Source organism: Vulpes vulpes, unplaced genomic scaffold (assembly GCF_048418805.1).
Source record: "Vulpes vulpes isolate BD-2025 unplaced genomic scaffold, VulVul3 Bu000000642, whole genome shotgun sequence".
NCBI classification, from domain to species: Eukaryota; Metazoa; Chordata; class Mammalia; order Carnivora; family Canidae; genus Vulpes; species Vulpes vulpes.
The window spans coordinates 1,182,800-1,205,623 of NW_027325668.1; the positions used below are offsets into that span (position 1 = coordinate 1,182,800).

A 22,824-nucleotide genomic window follows, 5' to 3' on the forward strand; every position below is an offset into this window, starting at 1 on the left:
AGCAGATCCTGCACTGTGGAAACTAAACCATATTAGGCTTTTGGACAGCTTTATGTGTGAATGTGAGAACATACTCATAAGAAATGCTATGGTTTTATCCCATATAACTTCATGAGGATTTTTGTATAGGCTAGGGATTTGTGGTAAAAAATAGAGATATGTTGGCTTCTCATTGGAGGAATTCACTAATAAATTCCTTGGGAATCCTTATTTAAGGGAATAATACTGGTTTTGAAGGATGAATAACAGCATATCTGCCTGTATGAGACAAGGAAAGCGAACATATTCTTTCACTCCTACTCTCTACTCTAATGATTTGAACCCTCCGCACACTTGAAGGACTTGCATTTATATGTGTGTCAGATTAACAGAAATTGTTGCGCGTGATCAGCTGCTTTCCGATGAAACTTCTAGCCATCCATCTGACTTTTCTAAATAATGCATCGTTTTGAAAAGAGTCATTCATGATGGCAGACTATAGATTACTGCAGAAGTGTACATTTTCAAAAAGAAATATAATCTATTCATAAGCCCCAGGGCTAAAATTTAACCAATGATCTCTTTTGAGATTAGTGGAATTTGGATTGGGAACTTAGTTTCTAGAAACTTAAGCTGACGTTTCTGACCCTATTGACTACATGGAATGTTTAGGAACAATGATTCTTAAATTGGTATTTGTAGGTCTCTAGAGAATCTGAGCAAATTCCAAAAAGATTACAGAAACCAAAGCTATGGAAACTTCAAGAACTCTTTGGTGGCACTCAGATCCATTAGCAAAACCTCCTACCATTACATTTGCGCTTTTTTCCCCCCTTTTGGCTAACATGTAACCAACCTTATTGCTAATGCATATTTTCAGGCCAAAAACACATCATTTTCCAAAGGTTGTCAGTCAGGAAACCAAGCGGCTTGTGTGCATGTGTGTGCGTATGTGTGCGTGTACACATATGTGTTTATATTGCTTCTAAGTAGTGCTTTGTGTTTGGTTGAGGGCAAGAGGAGAATGCAAGCAGGAAATGGATTAGAGTAATTGGAAAAGTTGCTGATATAAATTTTGAAGAACCATTTTTCCAGAATAGTCATTCTTAGTAAATACAAGTTGTGAAAATTCCAAGTGTCAGAGCTTATGCAAATAAAACCTTTATTATTTCTGGATCAAACATCATATTCGGAGGGAAGCACTTCATTGGAAAATCATTGAGTGTTGAGGTAGCCATATTTTCATTTACTCTTCTGTAATTCCACAGAAAATATTTGTATTCATATTATAAATAAACAAAATAAAAATTATGAATGAGACATTTAATTAAAAACAGTTAAAAAGTGAAGTAATTTCTAGAAGGTATTCTTTGAAAGTAAATGTTAGGATTGGACTTCCAAAATATTTGCTTTGATAAGAGAAGCTAATGTTTCTAGTGGAAACTTGTCTGCGTTTTATTTCTCAGAATCATGAACCCTTTCAGTAGAAGGTATAGTAAGAAGTGAATGATTAAACAAAATAAAAAGAAGAAGAAGAAAAATACAGTAGATACATGCATTTTATTTTTCTAAAAAGATATTTTTACCAGCATTTCTCCACACTCAGCTGGAACAGATATCCATTTTCAAAATACCATCCTCTTAGACCCTTTGTGATTTTTTTGATTTCAGAATCCAAAGGAGTAAGTCCTATTACCTAAGGAATCCTCTTTCTCCCCACAGAAAACTTATTTTAAAAACTGTCAGTAAGTCTTCCTCAGGTTTGTTATTTATTCCAGAACTGGCCCATGAACCAATTAAAAGTTTAAAGAGCTATTGAATCTGCAATATCCAAAACACCTGAGATTCAACCTGCAGAAAGTAGTTTTCTTAGGGAGGAAATAATTGGAAAAATGTTCCATATGCTACCGCCTGGTTTTTATTGGTTTAACATGTAGATTTCCATAGACTTTTTGGAACACAGTGAGGGCACATTTTTTTTTTTTTTGAAAGCAGGAGGGTTTTGTTTGCCAGGTGAATATTTCAGAGCTCTCACAGCGCTGATAGAAAACAGCTTTAGATTTGGATGGGAGCAGTCCGTGTGAGAGGTTATGATGAAATCACAGAGAGGGGCTTTCTGTGACAGCGCTGATTTATACAGAACTTTAGAGATGATTATATAATCTGTTGTCAACAATTGATTCTGCAATTGTCAACCTAGCAATTTTTAAGGAGGAAGGATGATGACATAGGGTGAAACTTCTGATTTTGAAAAATGCATACTGCCAAATAACACTGACAAAGGAATTTTTATTTTATTGCGTGCTGTTTACAAAGGAAAAAATAATAAAATTTTAACAATTATTAAACTCTGAGGAACTCAGTAAACCAAATCTTACCTTACAGGTTCACCACAACCACCCTATTATCGCTCTTAGCACTCAACTCTGAGTCATCCTTGCTCTTTTTACTTTTTTTTTCTTCTTCATTGTTTATCCCCCTTCTAAAACTCTATAGTAGTTAATTTATAATGTTCATTGTTTATTTCCCATCTCCCCCTACTCGATGGGGTAGTGATCTTTCTTGTGTTCACTGATGTAGCTCGTGCTTAGATTGATGTTTAGTACATAGCGATGCTCAATTAATACTGTTGAAATCAAAGTGATTTTTATATTTGTGTTGAGAGAGATAAATAGTATTTATTGAGTCATTCCTATGTGCCAGGTACTATACTGAGTCCTTGCTCTAGGTCTATTCTCTCATTTAACTCTCACAGATAACCTCATGTAGACATTGAGAGACCGCGATTGCCCTCCTTTTAGAGATGAGAAGACTGAGGTTCAATGAGTTGAAGTGAGGATTGAATGGCCAGTGAGAAGCAGAATCAGAATTAGAAGTTTGTCTAATGCCAGAGTTTCTCTTTTTCACCATGAAGTACCCTCCTTTAGGTAATATTTCATTCTCTCCGGTGCTTGAATTTAAACAGATAAATGACAATTCTAACTGGTCTTAGAGGACTTCCAAATTCTAATGAGCAATTTTAGCAATTTAACAAATTTCTCAGTGGAAAATGGGCATTCCATGACAATAGATTTATACTTTTGGCTTTTGTTTGCTAGGTCTGAGTATGGAATGTTGGAAATTCTACTTGGGGAACACCCACAGAGCTGGGAGGTTGTCATCAATTGTCTTGGCTTGGCCAGGATCTACTCTTTCAAAGACCAAGATCAAGAGAAATACAGGCTGGTGACTGGTACTAGAGTCACTCCAGAGTCCTTTTCTCAGAGTTCTGCTTGTGTGGACTGACATCAAATTCTCTCCAGTAATAGGCTAAGAATGATTCTTTTTTTTTTTTTTTTTAACTTTCACAGTTATGTTGAATGGTTAGTAAAGAGAGCCAAAAATGAAAGGCTCAGATTTATATGTGATCTAGGGAAGCGCTGAGTGCTAATCTTTGGTCAGTTTATGTTATGGGTAGCATAGCTTTTAGGGCAAGCAAAATTAGAGAAAATAATTCTTAATTTCAATTTTGATTTGTCCATCAAATGCAGTTACTCCTAGACTTTATCAATCTTTACCTGGACAAGTGAGGAGCAAATTTGTTAATAACTCATTAATTTGGTCATTATCAAGGTTATAAACCAAGAAACTGAAGCAGTGAAATTAATTATAAAACAGCAAATCCAAGTAGGATTGTGAATTGCCTGGTTTTAGACCTTGATTGTAACTTAGAGATCTTTACTTTCATTTCTAATGTGTACTTAGATTTTTATTGCAGCAATCCAATTTACTTAATGGAAGACAAAATGTCTATTCCACTGTCATACTAAAAAAAAACTGACTAATGCGTGATGGCAAAACTATTGGGATGATTCAGTACCATAAACTGTGAAATCATATGTGAACGTAGCATATTCTGATCTTTTTTTTTGTTGTTGTTCTGATCTTTCTAGAAGAAAAGATATCCATACATTTGTAATGTCAATAACAACATAACAACTCTTCTTCACAGAACTATTCTCGGATATACTATGAAGTCACGATGAATGACCAATAACTCTTATATCAGACCAAAGGGGATTTTTTTTCTTTTTCTTTTTCTTTTTTTATTTACATATTTTTTTAAATGGAGTTCAATTTGCCAACATATAGCATAACACCCAGTGCTCATCCCATCAAGTGTCCCCCTCAGTGCCCGTCACCCAGTCACCCCCACTGCCCGCCCACCTCACTTTCCACCACCCCTTGTTCATTTCCCAAGGGGGATTTTTAAAAATCCTTAATAACATGGAGAGTAATTAAGACATAATTGGCTTCTGCCTATGGAAAAAATGCATAATATCTACCTTGAAGAAAGGCAATACTTAGCATTAGAATACATTTTAATTATTTTATTACATAGCATCTAGTAACTTTTAAGAGGGAAGAATATTTACAAAGACTTTATTTGCTGTAGTGTGATCTCCCAGGACGTAATACTATCAGCTGAGTCATATTTTACCTTTCGCTTCTGGTTTTTCCTTTCTGTCCTTTCTACGCATGTGTGTGTGCTCTGAAACATACAAGCCTCTGATTGATTTTTAAATCATTTAAAACTATTTTTCAATCCATTTGAATTTTTGCTTATAATTATTAATAGGTAAAGATTTTCCATAACAATATCAACCTCATCTGTGTTTAGATTGGCTTTTTTGTTTTGTTTTGTTTTCTTAGTCAAAAAGATAAAAGTTTTCTAGCTAGGGCATAGGGGATGGCCTACATTCCTTAGAATGTCCAGGGAATTTGTCACTACTCATGAATGTTAAATAACGATCAGAAGCCATTGTCTAAACTATGCAAAGCCTTTGTGACTCTCTTCTAGGATTTCTTAGACCCAAAAAGCTCTCTGGCTCAAACACATCTAAGATTGTTCCAGAAATTTTGGGACATGCTCTGAATATACAATGAGATACTTCTCAAGTACAATCTACCCCACCTTAACAGAAGCAAATGCAGACTTTTAGTATACCTGTGATCGATTTAGGGTAGTAACATGGCAAAGGCTCGGGACTCAGTCCAAACTGGGTTTACATTTTAATTCAGCTACTTACGAGCAATGTGACTGTGAGCAAGTAACCCTCCTCACCAAGCCTTAGTTTCTTTATGTGTAAGAAGGAGGATTACAGCACTTACCGTTTTGTGTTGTAAAGAGTAAATGAATGATGCCTTCATTTATTCACGCAATATTATTTATTGAGAGCCCACCTTGTGTTGGTGGATGCCCTTCCTGGCTCATGGGTGTAGTGTTGGACCCTCTCTTCTCTGAGCTTCAAGCAGAGTGCATGAAATTACCTATCAGAGAAAATAGTATATCGTAAGTGTCTAGTAAATATTACCCATGGTAAGTACCTTAGGCCTTCACACACATAGATAACTGCATGCACATCTAACAGCACAATGTTGTCATATAATTGCTTCTCTGAGAATACAAACAAATGTAAAAGATAAAGGAAAATTTAATCTCAAAAGATACAAAGGAGAGCCCTAGCAGCTCAGGATTGGTAATACGATTAACCATCAGAAACGGGGGGAAATGATGAGTGAGAACTGTGGAGTAGTTCCATGTAAGCTTTTGATATATTTGAGTTAACCCTCCTCTGTTCCCTCTCTTCCTTCCCCATCCTCCTCAGGCTCCAGAGACAAGGAAATCTATTTGTTCTGGTTCACTTCATGGCTATTCTAATAACCTGCAATTAGTTAGGAAGATAATTTTGAAATAAATCCGATGAACAGATTTACTTATAGGGCCTATTACACTCAAATCATAACCAGATGGAATTTCAAAATCTGATCAACTTGATGCATTGGCAGCGGGAGTGGAGTCAATATATCTGAATCCTGGAGCTATCACAAAAGATTTAGAGTGTCACCCTCACTAAAAAAGAGAGATGCCAAATGATATGAAACTCCAAAGAGAAATCACACAGAAAGGGTGAGATGTGGAGGTTTTGGAAGAATAGGAACGCAGATGCTCACTTTGGCTATTTTCCATGACACGATATAAAAAGAGGCCGCAAAACTGAAGTGTGATTTGGAGGGAGACTTAGGTGTTGGAAGCCACCCCCAGGAGTTCAAGGACAAAAGACCACATATGACTTCTTGATACTTGGAAGAAAAAAAATACATATTCCTAAGACACGGGAAGAAAAGAAAGAATTTCAGGGCAAGCCAATGAATGAATAGAATATCGAATAAACTTTTTTTGGCTACTATTTCCTTAGCTATGCCATTTGAATTAATATAAATGGATATGGGCAGATACACAAATGAGGGAAGAAGCAAGGAGAGTAGATCTAAAATATGATTATTCTTTGTGGTTTTACTTTCTCTTATGTTTTACTATCCTTCTCCTCACGCATGCCTGTGTGTAACTATTGTGTAGGAAAATAAAGGAATTTTGATGCTGAGACATTTGAGACTCCAATGATCACCCGTTTCAAAGTTCTTAGTGATAGAGAAGGGATGGTCAAGGAAGTGAGTTGATTTGTCTAAGGTCACCCAGCAGACAGTGGCAGAGCTGGAGTGCGGGTGTGTGGACTCTTGTGTTCTGTCTGCAAAATTTTTACCTATCATTGTTTATTCTGAGGCTCAACTTCTGGGAAACTCAACCATTAGATAATCTAGGTTTTCTTAGAGAAGCATCCATTTCATTAAGAATTTCAAGTTAATTAGCATAGAAATGCACATATTTTCATCTTTTAAATATAATGAGCTCATTGTTAATTATCTCATTTTAAATTTGGAATATACTACTCATCATGTCTTATGATTTGATTGGCCCTAGGTTTTAAGTCTGTTTTTTATAATCAGCTCTAAAAATCTAGTTTAACATCCTTGCCATATTTCTTCCCTCTTCTGTCTTCATCATTTTGTCTACTTTAGTTTTTTCCCCCTTCTTTGAATGTTTATTTCATTTATTCTTATTCTTCTGTTAATATTAAGAAGCATTTAAGGGTATACGTTTGCCCCTGGTTACAACTTTGGTTACATTGCATATGTTTAAACATGTGTCAGACACTTGTATTTATATTATTATTATATTTATTTAAATATATGATGTTTTAAAAATAAGTTAAGATTACTAAAAAATAAAAATGAAAAATAAATAAAAGTAAGCTAAAATTACTTACAAAATTTGTACCTTTATTAATTTATCCTTTTAAAAAAAAGATTTTATTTATTTATTCATGAGAGACAAAGAGAGAGAGAGAGAGGCAGAGTCACAGGCAGAGGGAGAAGCAGGCTCTCTGCAGGGAGCCGATGTGGGACTTGATCCCAGGACCCCGGGATCAGGACATGAGCTGAAGGCAGACCCTCAACCACTGAGCCACCCAGGTGCCCCTAATTTATTCTTTTTTTTTTAAATTTACTTTCTATTTTGTAACAGTACATTTTTCTGTATTTACGGTTCATTAAATCATATTTCAAAAGAGAGTAACCTACTTTGATTTATTTACTGCATTTTACCTGCAGTTTCAGTAGGTCTCATAATAAGTTTGTTCCCTCTGTTTCCTTTTTAGTATTTGTATAGTAAATCATTGAGCACCATTTTATTTTTGACACTTAAGGGTCCTTTGGTTTTGCAATGCACAGTCATTTGCACAGCAGGACATCACTATGCTGCAATGCTTTGTTTGCTTTATCTTCTTTGATCAAGTATAAAATATTGCTAGTATACTTTTTCCTAAACACTGATACCCTATGTATTTCTAATTTTCCAATCCAATCTTTCTTTTAAACTTCTTTTATCCCCAGAAAGGCAAGACATTTCTATCCCCCAAACTTCCCACATATGATCCCTGGTCTTTTATTTATCTTTGTATTTCTAAAACTTTCCAATTTTTTTTTTTCAGTGTCTAGGTTAAAACTTGGTTAGCGATGGCTCAAATCTCAAACACATGTTTCGTTTGGCACTCTTCAGTGCTTTTTTTGATAGTTGGATTCCGGGTGTATTAAAAGAAATTGCAACGTTATGTATAGATTTCTGGCTTCTCTTGAAATTTGTTGATCTGGCTCATATTGCCTGATAATGAAGAGGAGCTTCTGCTGTTTTGGGATAGCGTGGTCCACACCACACCTATTCGCGAAGGTTGGACCTCTGTTTATCGGCCTTGGTCCCCAAGCCCTGTGGTCACTTAAAATTATGATCACTAATCTAGAGATTTCCACCTGGATTATTATTAAAATATTTATTTTACATAAGGTGTTTTTAAAAAAAGTTTAAATATTTCAAATTTACACATATGCCAGTAAACCATATTTAATATTCACTATCAGCATTTTTATGACCTATTTTAAAGTTATGTTTGGTTAATCTGCAGCTGTTAAAATACTGTTTTTTTTCAAGCTACATGCATGTTAGCGTTATGTCTTCTGAGTTCTTGCTTACTTGTAAATATCTTGTGATATCTATATTGTAAATATCTGCTTTCTTGCGGCTTGCACTTATAAAAGACAACTTTAGTGAAGAATGCCATTTGGGGATAATTTTTTTATTGTCTTAAAGCTCTAGAAATTGATCTGTTATTTTTCTGCCACTCATCTTTTTAAAGAAGGACTAAACTGATTTTTATGAAATTAAGAAATATTCAGATGCTTTTGTTATTTTTTCTTTACCATCCAAACTCCATTTTTTCTGGATATACCACAACATGAGTCTATAGGATTTTTTCTGGGTTCAAAGGTTACTGAGACTTTCTGATCTTTATGTCGGTCATTTATTTAGCATAGGAAATTGTATTTCATTAAATCTTTCATTATTGCTTCTGCTTTAGACATTGTGCATTCATTCACAGTAACTTTATTAATTTCTGGTTGCATTGTCATTTTTCTGTCTTTCATAATTATGAATTTTTACTTATTGCTTACTTTCCTTGTGTTATTTTTCCTTTGGCTTATTGAGAAGTGTATCTAGCTTGCTCTACATGTTAGGGTTTTATTTATATTTTTTGTCAATTTTGTTTTTTTGTTACCTTCAATATGTACTTTATTACTACCTTTATAATCTTATTTTACTTTCTTTAATAGATTGCAGATCTTTTAAAATGTCAGATTTTTAAAATTTTTTAAAAAATATTTTATGTATTTATTTATGAGAGACAGAGAGAGAGAGAAGGAGGCAGAGACACAGGCAGAGGGAGAAGCAGGCTCACTGCGAGGAGGCCCATGTGGGAATTGATCCCGAGATCCCATGATCACAACCTGAGCCAAAGACAGACACTCTACCACTGAGCCACCCATGCACCCTAAAATGTCATATTTTTAAAAACAGCATTTTGAGGTTTTTTTGCCCCTGTTTTCCATGGGCCTCATCTTCATGTTTTTGTGTTTTTTGAGAATGCCTTATTTTCTGTTTCCCTGGTTGCTCAGCTAGTTACTCTTTAGAAAGAGGTACTTTTTTTCTTGTTCTTGCAATATTTTCCAAGACCCATATGGTTTTCTTTTTCTCACTGTTACCTGAATGAGTGGAGATCTCTCCAGAACTAGTGTTTTCCACAGACAGGCTGTATTGACTGCTCCTGTTCTTCACGTATGTCCTAGGCATTTATTCCAACACCATCATTGCGTTATTGTGCACAGTCCCCAGCCCTCTCTTCAGACTCTTAATATCTTATCTGGCTATAACCATTACATTGAAAAGCAATGGAGGGATCCCTGGGTGGCTCAGCGGTTTGGCGCCTGCCTTTGGCCCAGGGCGTCGGGCTCCCGGTGCATGGAGCCTGCTTCTCCCTCTGCTTGTGTCTCTGCGCCTCTCTCTGTGTGTGACTATCATAAATAAAAAATTTTAAAAAATCAATGGAATATATTATAATCACTATGTTTTTGGATTTATTAATGCTTTTCCTGCCCTCTACAATATTTTACTCAGGGGTTCCATTTTCCAAAATGGGATCAAGCACTCTCATCCCTACATGCCTCTCATTCCTTTAAGCTTTAATTTCTAAAAGGATGAAGAAAGTAGCGTGTGTGTGTGTGTGTGTGTGTGTGTGTTTGTGTGTGTGTGTGTACGCATGGGTTAGGTTATTGTGGTAAAAGGGTTGGATTGAGGCTGAGTGAGGATGGCACTCTAGAGTAATCAAAATGTGACATCTATTTAGTAGTGGGGCAAGTGCTGTTTCCTTGTCGATATGTATCTTGTGTAGCCTGATTCAGAGGGCAGAGTTACAAGGTAGCTAAATGTTCTTCCCACCTTCCTTGAAGTTTAATCCATCTGGTTCATGTTGTATAGAAACTATTCTGGATTGTGGATTGACTGTCCTAATTTTCATTTGGGGTTTTGCATTTTTCTAAGTCTTCATAGGCAGTGTTTTGGGAAGTTGGGAGAAGCTGCCTTCAGGGTGACCAGCCTGTATTTGTTTTTTATTTGAAACTCTTCTCAAATGACACTTTAAAACAGCTTGATGAGCTTGTTTATCATCCCATACAGGTAGAAGGGCTAAGTAGAAGCAAGTGGGGACTGTTGCCAGAAACAGACACGTGAAAGTTTTGACACTATGGCAAGATAATTATGAATAACAGTGGGAACACAAAAGTACATTGAAAAATATTTTTAGACTTCAATAAGGATTTTAAAATCAATCTGCCATTAAGAATATATTAAATTACATTAAAAATTGTTTCAAATTTGGTTATGTGATGTACATAATATTTTGGTTATAAAAAGGAAAACTTATTTAAAAAATTATTGATACTTGAAGAGACTCAATTTTATTGTCTATTCACTCGAGTAGAATAACCAGTTCCTCAATATTTTTCATTACATTAGATATTATCATGCATTTTCTGTGCATATACATGCATGTATACGTACTTGCCTTTGACTATTTGTTGTCACATTTTAGTTTTGGAGGAACTATGACTGGTAATTAAGATCTTATACATAGAGATAAAAACATAACACCACTGCCCAATAATGAAATGAGAGCACATATAATATGCTCTTTACTTAGTATTTTCCCCTATCACCTGAAGTTTTACTTTTTTTCTTTTTAGGATTTCCAGACAGCCTGAAGTCTGCTCAGCCCCCCACCTCCCACCCCCCCAAACTAGTTCTTTTAAAGCTATGTGAAGATCTGGCAGTTGCTGTGGTTTCCAACCACCCACTTTTATGCCTCATTGTTTGAGGCTATCTAGCAGTGACTCTTTAAAAGTTATGATCTGCCTCATTTCAACTTGCTTTACAATAGCTGCCAGGGCTTCTTGCTTTCATCTATGTTATGCATATGGTCAAATATTTTATGGACAATCCAAGGCCAAGCACTGCCACAGCATTCTTTTACCTGGGCTCTTTGACAACTATGTGGAGAATGGATTATTAAAGAGCAACAATACTTTGGGAAGCTTCACACTGAGTTTTAGACCCATGCGACATCAAGGCCCAGGTCTCATTCAGTTGTGCAAGGGATTGTCTCAAGTCCCTTTGTGATGAAGACAATTTCCATTAAATACAATGGAAATCCATCTGTGTATGTGTGTGTACACATACATGGAGATTGAGAGACAAAAAAAAAAAAAAAGAGAGAGTGAGAAATGAATGAGAGTCTCTAGATGAATTGGGCATATTTCAACACTACCCGGGCATTTTAAAAAGATTAGTTTTTGAAATAACTAATGGACAATTTGTGATTTCATAGAATCTGCAGAGTACTGAGTTTTAGCATTCCATATTAATTCAAGTTATAAATATCATAATCTATTTATTGAAATGTTTTAACTCTATTATCTTACAATAAATTCTTACTACTTTTTATCGTGTAATGGCAGCGCATCATTTCCAGCCTTTCTCTGTAATGCTGCAGCTGTAAGCTGTAAACATAGCACCTCCATAGGTGTTCCATGCCAGATTTCATAGTCTTTTAGGAAAAAAAAAATTGGACAGGATTTTACCTAATGATCTATGCCTGCGAGCTATGATTCTTTGTCAAGAATTCATTATCTTTAATGACGGGATAGGTATCCAAATAAATAAATACAATCTAAATTATATCAGGTTCAAAGAGGCCTCGAGGATAGTTTTGTTAAGAGGTAATTCCAAGATTCTGTCTAATTTATAACAAAGTAAGTAAAGATGATCTTTCATCAGAGGTATCAAGGTTGAAGTTGAAGAATTATATTTTGAGAAGAAAAATCTATCCTCCACAGTTCCTTTCCTTTTTACTTGATTGCTTCAACAATAATATGATTCTCCATTTACTGAGGATGATTTTGTTTATAACAATGCTTCAGAATGGAACTGGAGACAAAGTCCTCAGTAAATTTGTTTGTGTGGATTACAGAGTAGATTAGAAGTACGTGTGTATCTTTGTACCTTGACCCCTGATTCACTCCTCAAATGTCTTTTAGAAAGGGATAAATGCCCATATATTTTCAAGGACCAGTACACCTGGGGAATTAGGTCATCCTGATCGCGAAATAAAAAGCAAATTAAGATAGGACATCCTCAAGGGGACCCTGGAAGGCTTCTTTAGTAAAATAATGCTTCCAACATCCTGATCACCCTACCAGCAATCCCACCAATTAGAAAATAGTTTTAGTATTAAGAATCTTTTAAGAATAAAAACACCTCTAGCGATGAATTCAATCCTCAGTGGCATGAAAAAGAATGGCCTTTCTTTTCCTTTTGTGAACCTCGCTCACTCGGAGGGTGGGCTATCAATCGGGACACCTCTTCCATGCCACAGAGTGGGGACTTGGTCTTTACCGATTCATCATAGGCCCATTCTACTGAACCTGGGGACTGTTTAGTCTGGTGAGATAATCCAAGCCGACTCAATCAAGGCCCCCTTTGAGGGGAAAGATATGCATGCTTTAAGAAAAAGGGTCCTTATCTTCCTGTGATTGTAGGTATGAAGTATATACAGTTATAGCTTTCCGGATCCATTTTTGCTCTTCATGGACAAAACCCACCTAAAAATAAATGATACATATGAAAAATAGGTGTGAGATTCCTAATGACGTCATTTGAAATCCTACATCCAGTTGTGTCTAAAGACTAGTTTATAACCACTTAGTTTTCTAAGTGAAAGCAGCCAATAAATTATCTTTTTGCTTAAACTAGTTGATCAGGGAATTCACTATTTGAAAAGAAAAGAGTTCTTACTACTATAGGTATTTAATCCCCAAAAGTTAGCTAAATGCTGGCTCAGATCCAAAGAGTTTCCATGATTGGAAAGACTGGAAGAGTTGGAGGGAGAGGTTAATTGGAGCATACATTATTGTCAGGGAGGGCGTTTCTGGAGAGGCCATTGCATTGGGAACCCTGAAGACATTAGGCTAGGATATGGAGACACTCCTTGGATTTGGGGTGCCAGGAGGAAGAGAAGACATGCAGCAACGAGGGGTGAGAGGTGTGAAAATCTAACTTTGCTATAACCAACATGTTGCTAGAAAGAGCTCCAGGGAAATTTTATGTTTTGCTATCACTGCATTTTAGATACTTTCAAGCCATAAATGAGCCTTCATAGCTTGTGCATTTAGAGTTCAATATTTCTCTGACTTGAAAATAGTAAAATCAGGAATGAAAAGAATGTCCACTGTGACGCTGTGCTCCAGAATTTTTTTTGTTGTTTTAACTTCCTCGAAACTTAAGCAATTTTGGCAAAGCAAGTGCATAAATTCTGTTGGCTTTCCCACTCAATAAAACGAAACCTTTGGTATTGCAATCAATACTGACAGATTTCTTACATCTGAAGACATATTTAGATGAGAAAGTCCTTCGGTGGAAGGTCTTGTGTCTCCACAGTTCTGAGATAACTTAATTTCAGTAATGAGATTTAGGTGTTTCTCTCATGTAAGTTGTTACCTTTATCTTATCAATATTCTGAAGCCAAACTCACATTGGTTTCTTTCCCCGTATATAAGCTGGTGAAAACCAGAAAGGTAATTTTTTTTCTTTAATTATAAGAAATTCCAAAAAGTATGTGTAGCCATTCAATATCTAGTTTTTGTTACTCTACACTACGTGTGGTGCCTCTAATTGGCTGGACAATAAGCACAGTACATCACTTCTTAGGGTGTCGATAAATGGGCAGATTGAAGCAGGGGCTGAGATTTCAAAGGGAGTATTAGCATTTGTGGGAAAACTGTGAGGGAGTGGAAGATAATTAAACCAGAGCTAATAGCAACAGACTTGAATTTCAGAGGGCCACCTGGATAGCTTGTTCTCAGTCACTTCTTCTCATGTTTCATTTTCCTCATTTGAACAAGTCAACCGTCATTAAAATTTTTCACAACATCTGAGGCAAATCATTGCATTAATTCATTTGTAAGGTGTTCAGAAACCACATATTTTGCTTTTAGCATTGAAAACATTTGGCTTCCACCATCCTTTTCTTTTCTTCTGTTTTCTTTTTCTTCCTTTTCTCCTTTTCTTTCTTTCTTCCTTTCTTTCTTCTTTTCTCTTTCTTTCTTTCTTTCTTTCTTTCTTTCTTTCTTTCTTTCTTTCTTTTTCTTTCTCTTTCTCCTTTTTTTTTTTTTTTAAGTTGAAATAGTCTGGGAATCATTAAATGCCAAATGCTTTCATCAGGCCCATAAACAATACAAGATTCCATAGTAAATGCAGTTATTTCTTGGGAAGTTTCAACAAAACACATTTTCACTCATTCAAAGCTAGGGTGAATAAATCTTGAGGTCTTTTAAGAAAGGCGCACTTGAGACCCTAGGAGGCTGACACAGTACTGGATTTCACACAAAAAGATCACAAAAGCTATCCTGCAGACTCGGTAAATTCTGGAGGTTCTTGGAAGATTTGCCGTTGTGTGTGTCTCAGTATTGGGGCCCTTCCTCTCTAACTCACTGTGTATCTCTTGACCTAGTAACTTGGATATAATATGAAAGCAGAAAATAGGCTTTTGAGAAGCCACTTACTTTTAGTGAAACAGAGTAAGACTGAGATCAGGTTAACATCTAAGGGAAAAGCCAAATTGTTATATCATTTTTCCTCAATGTCTTATGATTTTAGTCATATTTTTTTCCTACCAAATATTATTTCTCTTCTGTATTTGTGGCTTATCCTATATTGTGATTACGTTGGACTTTACTATGCAAATTAGTGCTCTTGAAAAAATTTACCTGCTGGGATATGACTTAATTATGGGCATGATTAGATATCATAAAATCACAATAGCTATAGAATTTAGAAAGTAAATACCAGTAAACAAGTTATTGCCAGTATATATGCTGATGTGGCTCACAGCAGAGAAAGGTACCCTCAGAAATGAATTCTCCACAGTGTTCTTTTCTAGCGAGTGGAGACCAAAAGCTTTACTGAGTCTCTGCTGGTGGAGTCTCTGTTCATCTCCTTAATTCACAGAAATAATAAACTTGAGATAATAGAAACATGATGGCATGCAACACAGATGGAAGGCCAGTAGTTTTCACCACATTATAACCCAAAGACCACCTGTCTCAATAAAATATGGGGTACTTGTTAAAAATTTAGATTTCTTGTCATCATTTTGAACCATTTGATTTGATGCCTCTAGTGGTTGGTGCCAGGAATCTGTATTTAATAGGGTTTCCCCATGTGATTCTGATTGCTCTTAAGGTTTAAGAGCTACCGGTGTGTTTGGCGAATAAAGTTATCAAGTTTGGTTGGAATTACCACGTCTTTTTTTTAAAGTTTTTATTTAAATTCCAGTTAGTTAAAATACAGTGTACTATTAGTTTCAGGTGTACATTATAGTGATTCAACAGTTCCGTAAGCTTAGATTCACTTGCTTATGTACACTCACATACACTTACTCGGTGCTCATCACAAGTGCTCTCCTTCATCCCCATCACCTATTTCCCCCCACCTCTTCTAGAATTTCCACCTCTTTGAGATGAGGAAGGAGTCATTTAGAGTGCAGCTGGCCTAAAAGAGCCATGGTTCAGTCACTTGTTCAGACATGTTCTTGAATGGTATAGCTCTGGCTTTCTTCTGGGGTAGCAGGGCGAACCTATGAGGCACTAGCCCAAAAAGGACACCAGTGACTATGCCCATAGTCATTTCTCAGAAGTGCTTTAGAGCTTTTTTTCTCTCAGGGATAAATTGGTGGCAAGTATAGCACAGGCTGATCTACATAATTAGGAAGCCCCAGACAACATAGAAACAGAGTTTAAGATGATAGATGTTCAGGATTGTTCCCTAAATAGTCTACCAGAAGACACAAAAGTGCTATATCCAACTAAAGAATATATGATTGAGATTAACAGCCGGGGTTGCAGCCAAAAAGCAATCTCAGAGGTTAGCTGAGGACATAAAGAAATTCATTATTCAATGCTGTACCTCCAGACCAGACATATAAAACAAGAAGTCCTCATGGAAGTGTTAGTGCATTGAACTAATTTAATGCTTAAATTTAATTCAACTTATAACCATTTGTAGGGAATGTCTAGCCTGTTTCAGGCAAAGACTTGGTGTTAAGGAAAATATAACTGCAAGTTTATTAATTAAAAAACACATGTGAAGGAATTTTACCAAATATGTGTGGACATGTGGGAAGGGAAGGGGCATAAGAAAGATATCAAGAGAGCTTTGCGCTTGTGGCAGGAGTAGATGTTGAAAGAAAGTGTCCATAAATTGTAAGATACATTCTATTACAAGAATTTGCCAGAACTTGAAGCTATTTATTTATTTATTTATTTATTTATTTATTTATAAAGATTTTTATTTATTTATTCATGAGAGACACACAGTGAGGCAGGGACACAGGCAGAGGGAGAAGGAGGCTCCCCGTGGGGAGCTGAAGGCAGACACTCAACCACTGAGCCACCCAAGCATCCCTCGAAGCTCTGCATTTTAAAAAAATCATGTTTGAAAATCCATTGCAGTTTATCTGCTTATTGCTTTACTTTATTATTATTATTTTTTAATAATATGTACATACTTTACTGGTTCTCGATTTCATTCTTGGCTATAAAATGTTTCCGTTCTGCTTTTTTAAGGTGTCAGCCTCAGGTAGGGTGCTGGCAAAGTATCTGATAATGAGTTATCGAGTCATTTATATTGAAGATTATTTCTGTCACACTCTAGGAAATAGACATTCAGTGGAATACAAATGACCATACTGTCCCAATGCCACCGGACTTGAATGGGAGAATTTACGGATGGAGCAGAAATCATATTAAAAAGTATTACTAAATGAAGATAATGTCCACCCAGGAGCTATATACGTTGCAGTATCCGTAAGAAGGTGCTTCTCTGCTAAATGGGAAATGTAACCGAACCTGCATCTCGAGTTTGTTGTAAGTTTTAAGAAAACAAATGCTCCCTCACTTTCTTCTTTCCTGTGTCTGAATTCTCTTGTTCATGACTCTGTTTTATGATTCTCAACGTGGTGATTGATATCAGGCACTAGACCAGGAATCAAGGGACCTGATAAAAATGACCTGCATGCCCTCTTCCTAGGCATCAGTGGGCCTTCCTTTTTATTGTTTAAAAGGTGTAGATTTGTGTAAGAGTAAAGTTTTATTACGGAAAAACAAAATGACCTGCATGATTGTGGTCCAGTCATTCAGGTGCTTTAGCTTTGAGTTGACTCCCCCCACAAAAGAAGGAAGATTCAAATGAATCTTTCCTACTAAGCTAAATAAGACCTTGCTGAGTAGCAGATCATCAAAATGGATAGGGGGAGCCCTTCCTTCAGGGAAACTGGAGGCTCTAAAAGAGGTAAGCATAAGAAATAAATGTAGCACGAGTGCCTCTTGAGGAATAGTGTATCTTTTGGAACTGAAATTTGGTAGAGTCAGTGCTTTCACTATATAACTCAAGGGAAATTGATTGCCTCTCATATTTCTGGAAATTTCTGGGAGATATATCAACATGGCCAGTTTTGGCTTCAGCTTTGGGGTCCGAGTTCCTATTCCTATTGAACACTTGATTTTTTTTTTTTTTGAACACTTGATTTACCTTAATTTTAATCTACTGTGTCTGGGGTGGACATGGAACTCAAGCCTTTTCCTTGTAGAGACAGCAGAGCACAGAGGTTGTTCGGTAACAATCTTGAAGTCTGGCTATAATAGTTATTGCCTATGGAGATCAGCCAAGCACCTCAGACTCAGTTTTCCCATTTGTAAGATGAAGTAATGATTGTTTTAATTCATAGTGTTTTGTGAAAAGCACATGTGATCATTTAGGCAGATAATGATCATAGAGTGTGACGTCATAAATGCTCAATATATTGTTTGCTGTCGTCTTTAACAGTCACTTACACTAGCATTTGTGTGCATAGCACTTACTCTGGAAGCCAGAGTACATTAGGAGAGTTTATTACATTGCAGAAATAGAAATCCTTGTCCATTAGACAGCCTAGTTTGCTAAGAGCATATCTACTGAAAAATTTTTTTCACCACACTGCCAAAGTAAATTGTGATCCATGGCAATAAGTGCGATCTTATAAGATACAAAACCAGAGAGGAGGAAGTGATTAATTCTGTTTTGGGAAAGGAGAAGTGGAAGGATTCAGGTGATATGTGAATTGGGTTTTGATGGGCGAATGGGAGTTTCTTGGTCACCAAGTTTCAAGAAATCATTAAAAGTGGTGGTAAAGGAATGTACAAATGCTATAATTTTTCATTCCCTGAATAATTTCATAGGGTATTTATTTGGCATCTAGTACATGAAAGCAGCTGGGATTACAGGGAAAAAACAACAACCAGTATAAAGATAAACACTGAGAGGGCGCACTGTGTTCACAAGGACAGATATCAAGTTGCCTAAAAGTGCATAGCAGGACGTCCTAACCTGGCCTGACATCAGGTTTCCTTGAGGACGTCACATTTAACATGAGGCTCACATCCGGTTCCTCAGTCAATCTTGTCAGGCTGTACTTTCAAAATATCCCGAATCTTGCGATGTCTCACTACCAGCACTATCACCACCTGCTGCAGGTGTCCATCATCTCTTGCATGGATCATTGCAAGTCTCCTGACTGTCCTTGTTTGTCCCCTTCCACCCACTACCTGTTCCCAACACAGCTCCACAACTCCAATGTGGACTCAGTTTATGCCATTGCTTAGCTCAAAATCCTCTGATGACTCCTATCTCCTTGACCCCTTGCTCCAGCCATTCTGGTGTCTGTGCTACTCCTCAAACATACCCAACATCGTGTGTATATTTCTTTCTTTCTTTCTTTCTTTCTTTCTTTCTTTCTTTCTTTCTTTCTTTCTTTCTTCTTCTTCTTCTTCTTCTTCTTCTTCTTCTTTCTTTCTTTCTTTCTTTCTTTCTTTCTTTCTTTCTTCTCTTTCTTTCTTCTTTCTTTCTTTCTTTCTTTCTTCTTTCTTTCTTTCTTTCTTTCTTCTCTTTCTTTCTTTCCTTCTTTCTTTTTCTTTTTCTTTCTTTCTTTCTTTTTCTTTCTTTCTTTCTTTCTTTTTTCTTTCTTCTTTCTTTCTTTCCTTCTCTTTTTCTTTCTTAGATTTACTTATTTATTTGAGAGGTGGGCAGAAGGACAGAGAGAGAAAGAGTCTTAAGCAGACTCCCCACTGAGTACAGAGTTGACCTGGGACTTGCTCTCACAACCCTGAGATCATGACCTGAGCCAAAATCAAGTCAGCTGCTTAACCAACAGAGCCACACAGGTGCCCCTCAGAATCTTTCTGATCATTCTGTCTGGAATAGTCTTGCCCCAGATACACATCGGATTCATTCTTCATCTTCTTCAGATGTTTTCTTAAATGTCATTGAAGAGCTATACTTTGGCCACACTCCATGAGCCACCACCACTATTTCAGAACCCCATTTCTTCTCATCCTGATTTATTGCTGCCGGTGTAGCACTGATTGCCATCTGAGATGCTTCATATTATTTGTTTATTTATTGCCTCTGTCCCCTTCCTGGAATGTGGAGCCCAGGAGCTCACTGATGTAATACCTGTGTCTCCAATAGTGCTGGGTATTTAGTCGGCCTGCCCTAAATATTTGCAGAGTGAACGGATAATACATAAGATGTACTTGGTAAGTTGGCTTTAGATAAGTGAGGATGGTTGCTTGTTCCAGGAAGAGGGACCAGCAAGTTCATTGGCTCAGAGATAGAAGAGGTAGGGTGAACTGAAAGGAATAAAAGATTTGATGTGGATGGAGTACAGAAAGCAGAGGAAAGCAGAACTAGGTGATGTTTTGTTTTCCTTTCTGGTTCTACCACAATCATCAAAGACAGGATTCATGGCTATTTCAGACTCTTTGATGAGAACAGAAGGTGCATCAGGATTATCAAATGACTGACAGCTACAAAAAAGAATATTGTGCTTGTAAAGAAATTCTGTGTTGAAGTTGCAGATTTGACAAACTTTCCTGGAATAATTTGATATTCTTATTTGATGGAGAATACCCTTAGGGACACATATTTTAGGCTGCTAAAATGGAAATGTGGCTTTCTTCATCTTTTTTCTTCTGTCCAAATTTAGAGACTGTCCTTTCTCCATAAGACATTTTTGAAATATTTCAAAATATTATATTCTCTTTCCTTGGCTGTGAGGTTCTTTCTCTGGCTGTTTCTCTCATGCAGCCTGAGGACTTTCCACCTGGCGGATGGCTGCCTAGACTGAGTGATGAGTACATCTCATCTGATTTGGGGACCAGACCCTTGCTAGGGAATCGTGGAACTTGGGCTGGCCACTGTCATCCATAACATGAAATGGAAAGTTCACTTTTGAAAAACACACACGGTGAAAGAAAACATTCTTTTTATTTAAACATGAGAATAAAGCATGCAAGAAAAGATATTCCCTCAAATGAGAACTCTGCTGAATTAGGGGGAAAAAAAAACAAATGTATACATTTACTTACGAAAGTAGGGAGTGGTGCTAAAATGAGGTATGTTGCAGGTTTTTGAGTCCATCATATTGTTAGTTGTCAAAATTCTTCTTGACTCCTTCAGCTTAAATCATTTCTTCATGAAGAAAAAAAAATTCTTGTCTTGCAGCTACTTACAATCTTGCCAAGAAGAGCTGGAGGGAACAGAGAAATTGAACATCAAGTCCTTATCTGTGTGAGTTTGTCCCTGTGTAAGTCTGTGCTTTACCTATGTGGCTGCTGCTGCTGGTAGGAGGGAATTCTTTGGAAGAGGGTATGGTTGGCAGGGACAAGGCTAGGGTGCAAGAAACAATTCTGGCCGTATGGAGGGCTTTTGTTCACTGTGCCTTAGCTAGAGGATGCGACACACCTGATCTTCCTCTGGACAGATTTGCTATGATGAATAATCAAGAATTGTATAGGGGGCACAGCATCATGACATGCTGGATGTGTGTGGCCTGTTGGTGAATAAAGCCCGCCCTCAGTGTGAGGGCATAGTTCTGGGCAAGTTGCACAGTTTGGGGACAAACTGTTAAGACAAGTAGGGAATAACATTGTAAAGCAGAAAAACAGATTAGGTCCTGAGGTCTGGGGGTTACACGGGAGAGGTACACTTGAATTTCAACAGGATGAGTTATAGAAAGGCTAATCTTTTTGAGAAAATCAACAGTCATTGAAAGTGAATGTCATGATCGAACATCCGTTTTATTTATTTTTATTTCGCAAGCAATTCAAGGACATGTAACTAGACTGGGAGGTACAGAATAAAGAGCAAAAGCCTTATAAGCTGTTCCACTCTCCAGAAGTAATAATTTCACATCTCTCTTCTTCTGGAATAACTGTTTAAGAAATACTCTGTAAAGCTCCTGTATATAAGTACTGTATATGAAGTTAAAAAGTAAGAAAAAATAATAACATGAATAATAAAGAAGAGTGGGGGGAGAAAAGTGTCTGATTTTTACCTTTATTTTTTCTTTTTTAAAGATTTTATCCATTTACTCATGAGAGACACAGAGGCAGAGACACAGGCAGAGGGAGAAGCAGGCTCCCTGTGGGGAGTCTGCTGCGGCACTTGATCCCAGGACCCCGGGATCATGACCTGAGCCAAAGGCAGACACTCAACCACTGAGCCACCCAGGTGCTCCTTGATTTTTACCTTCCATAGCAGTAAGTCAGATAAACTTCGCAGTTTACAGACTAAGCTCGAGTGGTGAAATCTGATTATGTGGTTATTTGGAAGTCATGCCCTGAGAAACCATGCATTAAAGTGCTTGTAGATAGTTAAAGTTGCATCTAGAAATCAAGATGGTGAATGAATTGAAGAAAGGCAGAGGAATCCCGAGCCCAGAAGTTAGTTTGGGGGCCATGGCAATACTATAGGTTGCAAATGAAGAGAGCTTGGTCTGTGGTAGTGTCATGGGAATCAAAAGGCCGAGGCCAACATTTTACTAAAGTATGGGAGCTGGAAAACCAGGACATGGAGACGGTCATCCATAGAAATGATGATGCAGTTCTGATGTGAGGGAAATAGAGGGGGGAAGGGATGGGGAAAGTCTGTAAGAGACTTTCAGTCTCATTGCAAACATGTTACTAATATAAAGGAGTGATCTACAGTCCAAAGAATGCAAAGGATGGAGGAGGATGGTGAGGAGTCAAAGCCAGTGCCTTGAGCTAGAAAGAGGAAATGGAGACTAAGTGTTGACCCTTTCACTTATGTCTCAGAGAGAAGACAGTGAGAGAAGATGGGGTTTCCATGTAAAAAATCTGGGAAAACTGGTCTTTCTTGAACCATGTAAAGAAATAAAGTAGAAGATGCTTATAAACTGTAGTACACAGGGTTTCTTGAAACCATAGGATTGGAGCGGCCGGAGAGGCCACCTAAAAGCATCTGGAAATGGAAACAGGGCTGAGGGAGAGGGTGGAGCAGGGCTGGATTAATCTGGAATGAGAGCAGGGCACAGGATTGCATGTGATACCTATGAATTAAGAAGTGAAAAACTCGAAGTGCAATCCCAACATAATCCTAGTGTTTTGTTAATAATGTTTTACACATATATA

General features: G+C 37.1%; 1 long non-coding RNA gene across 3 annotated transcripts in view; it reads left to right on the top strand.

Moving 5' to 3' along the window:
• LOC140596411 (uncharacterized) overlaps positions 1-22,824 on the top strand; it is a 49,034-nt gene that overhangs the window by 10,664 nt on the left and 15,546 nt on the right. For 2 of the 3 annotated variants that reach the window (XR_011998400.1, XR_011998399.1), the window contains one exon: positions 17,012-17,223. This is a non-coding gene — a long non-coding RNA (uncharacterized lncRNA). Of the gene's footprint in view, positions 1-17,011; positions 17,224-20,896; positions 21,934-22,824 lie in introns of all 3 variants that reach the window. The other variant, XR_011998401.1, reaches the window with a different exon arrangement.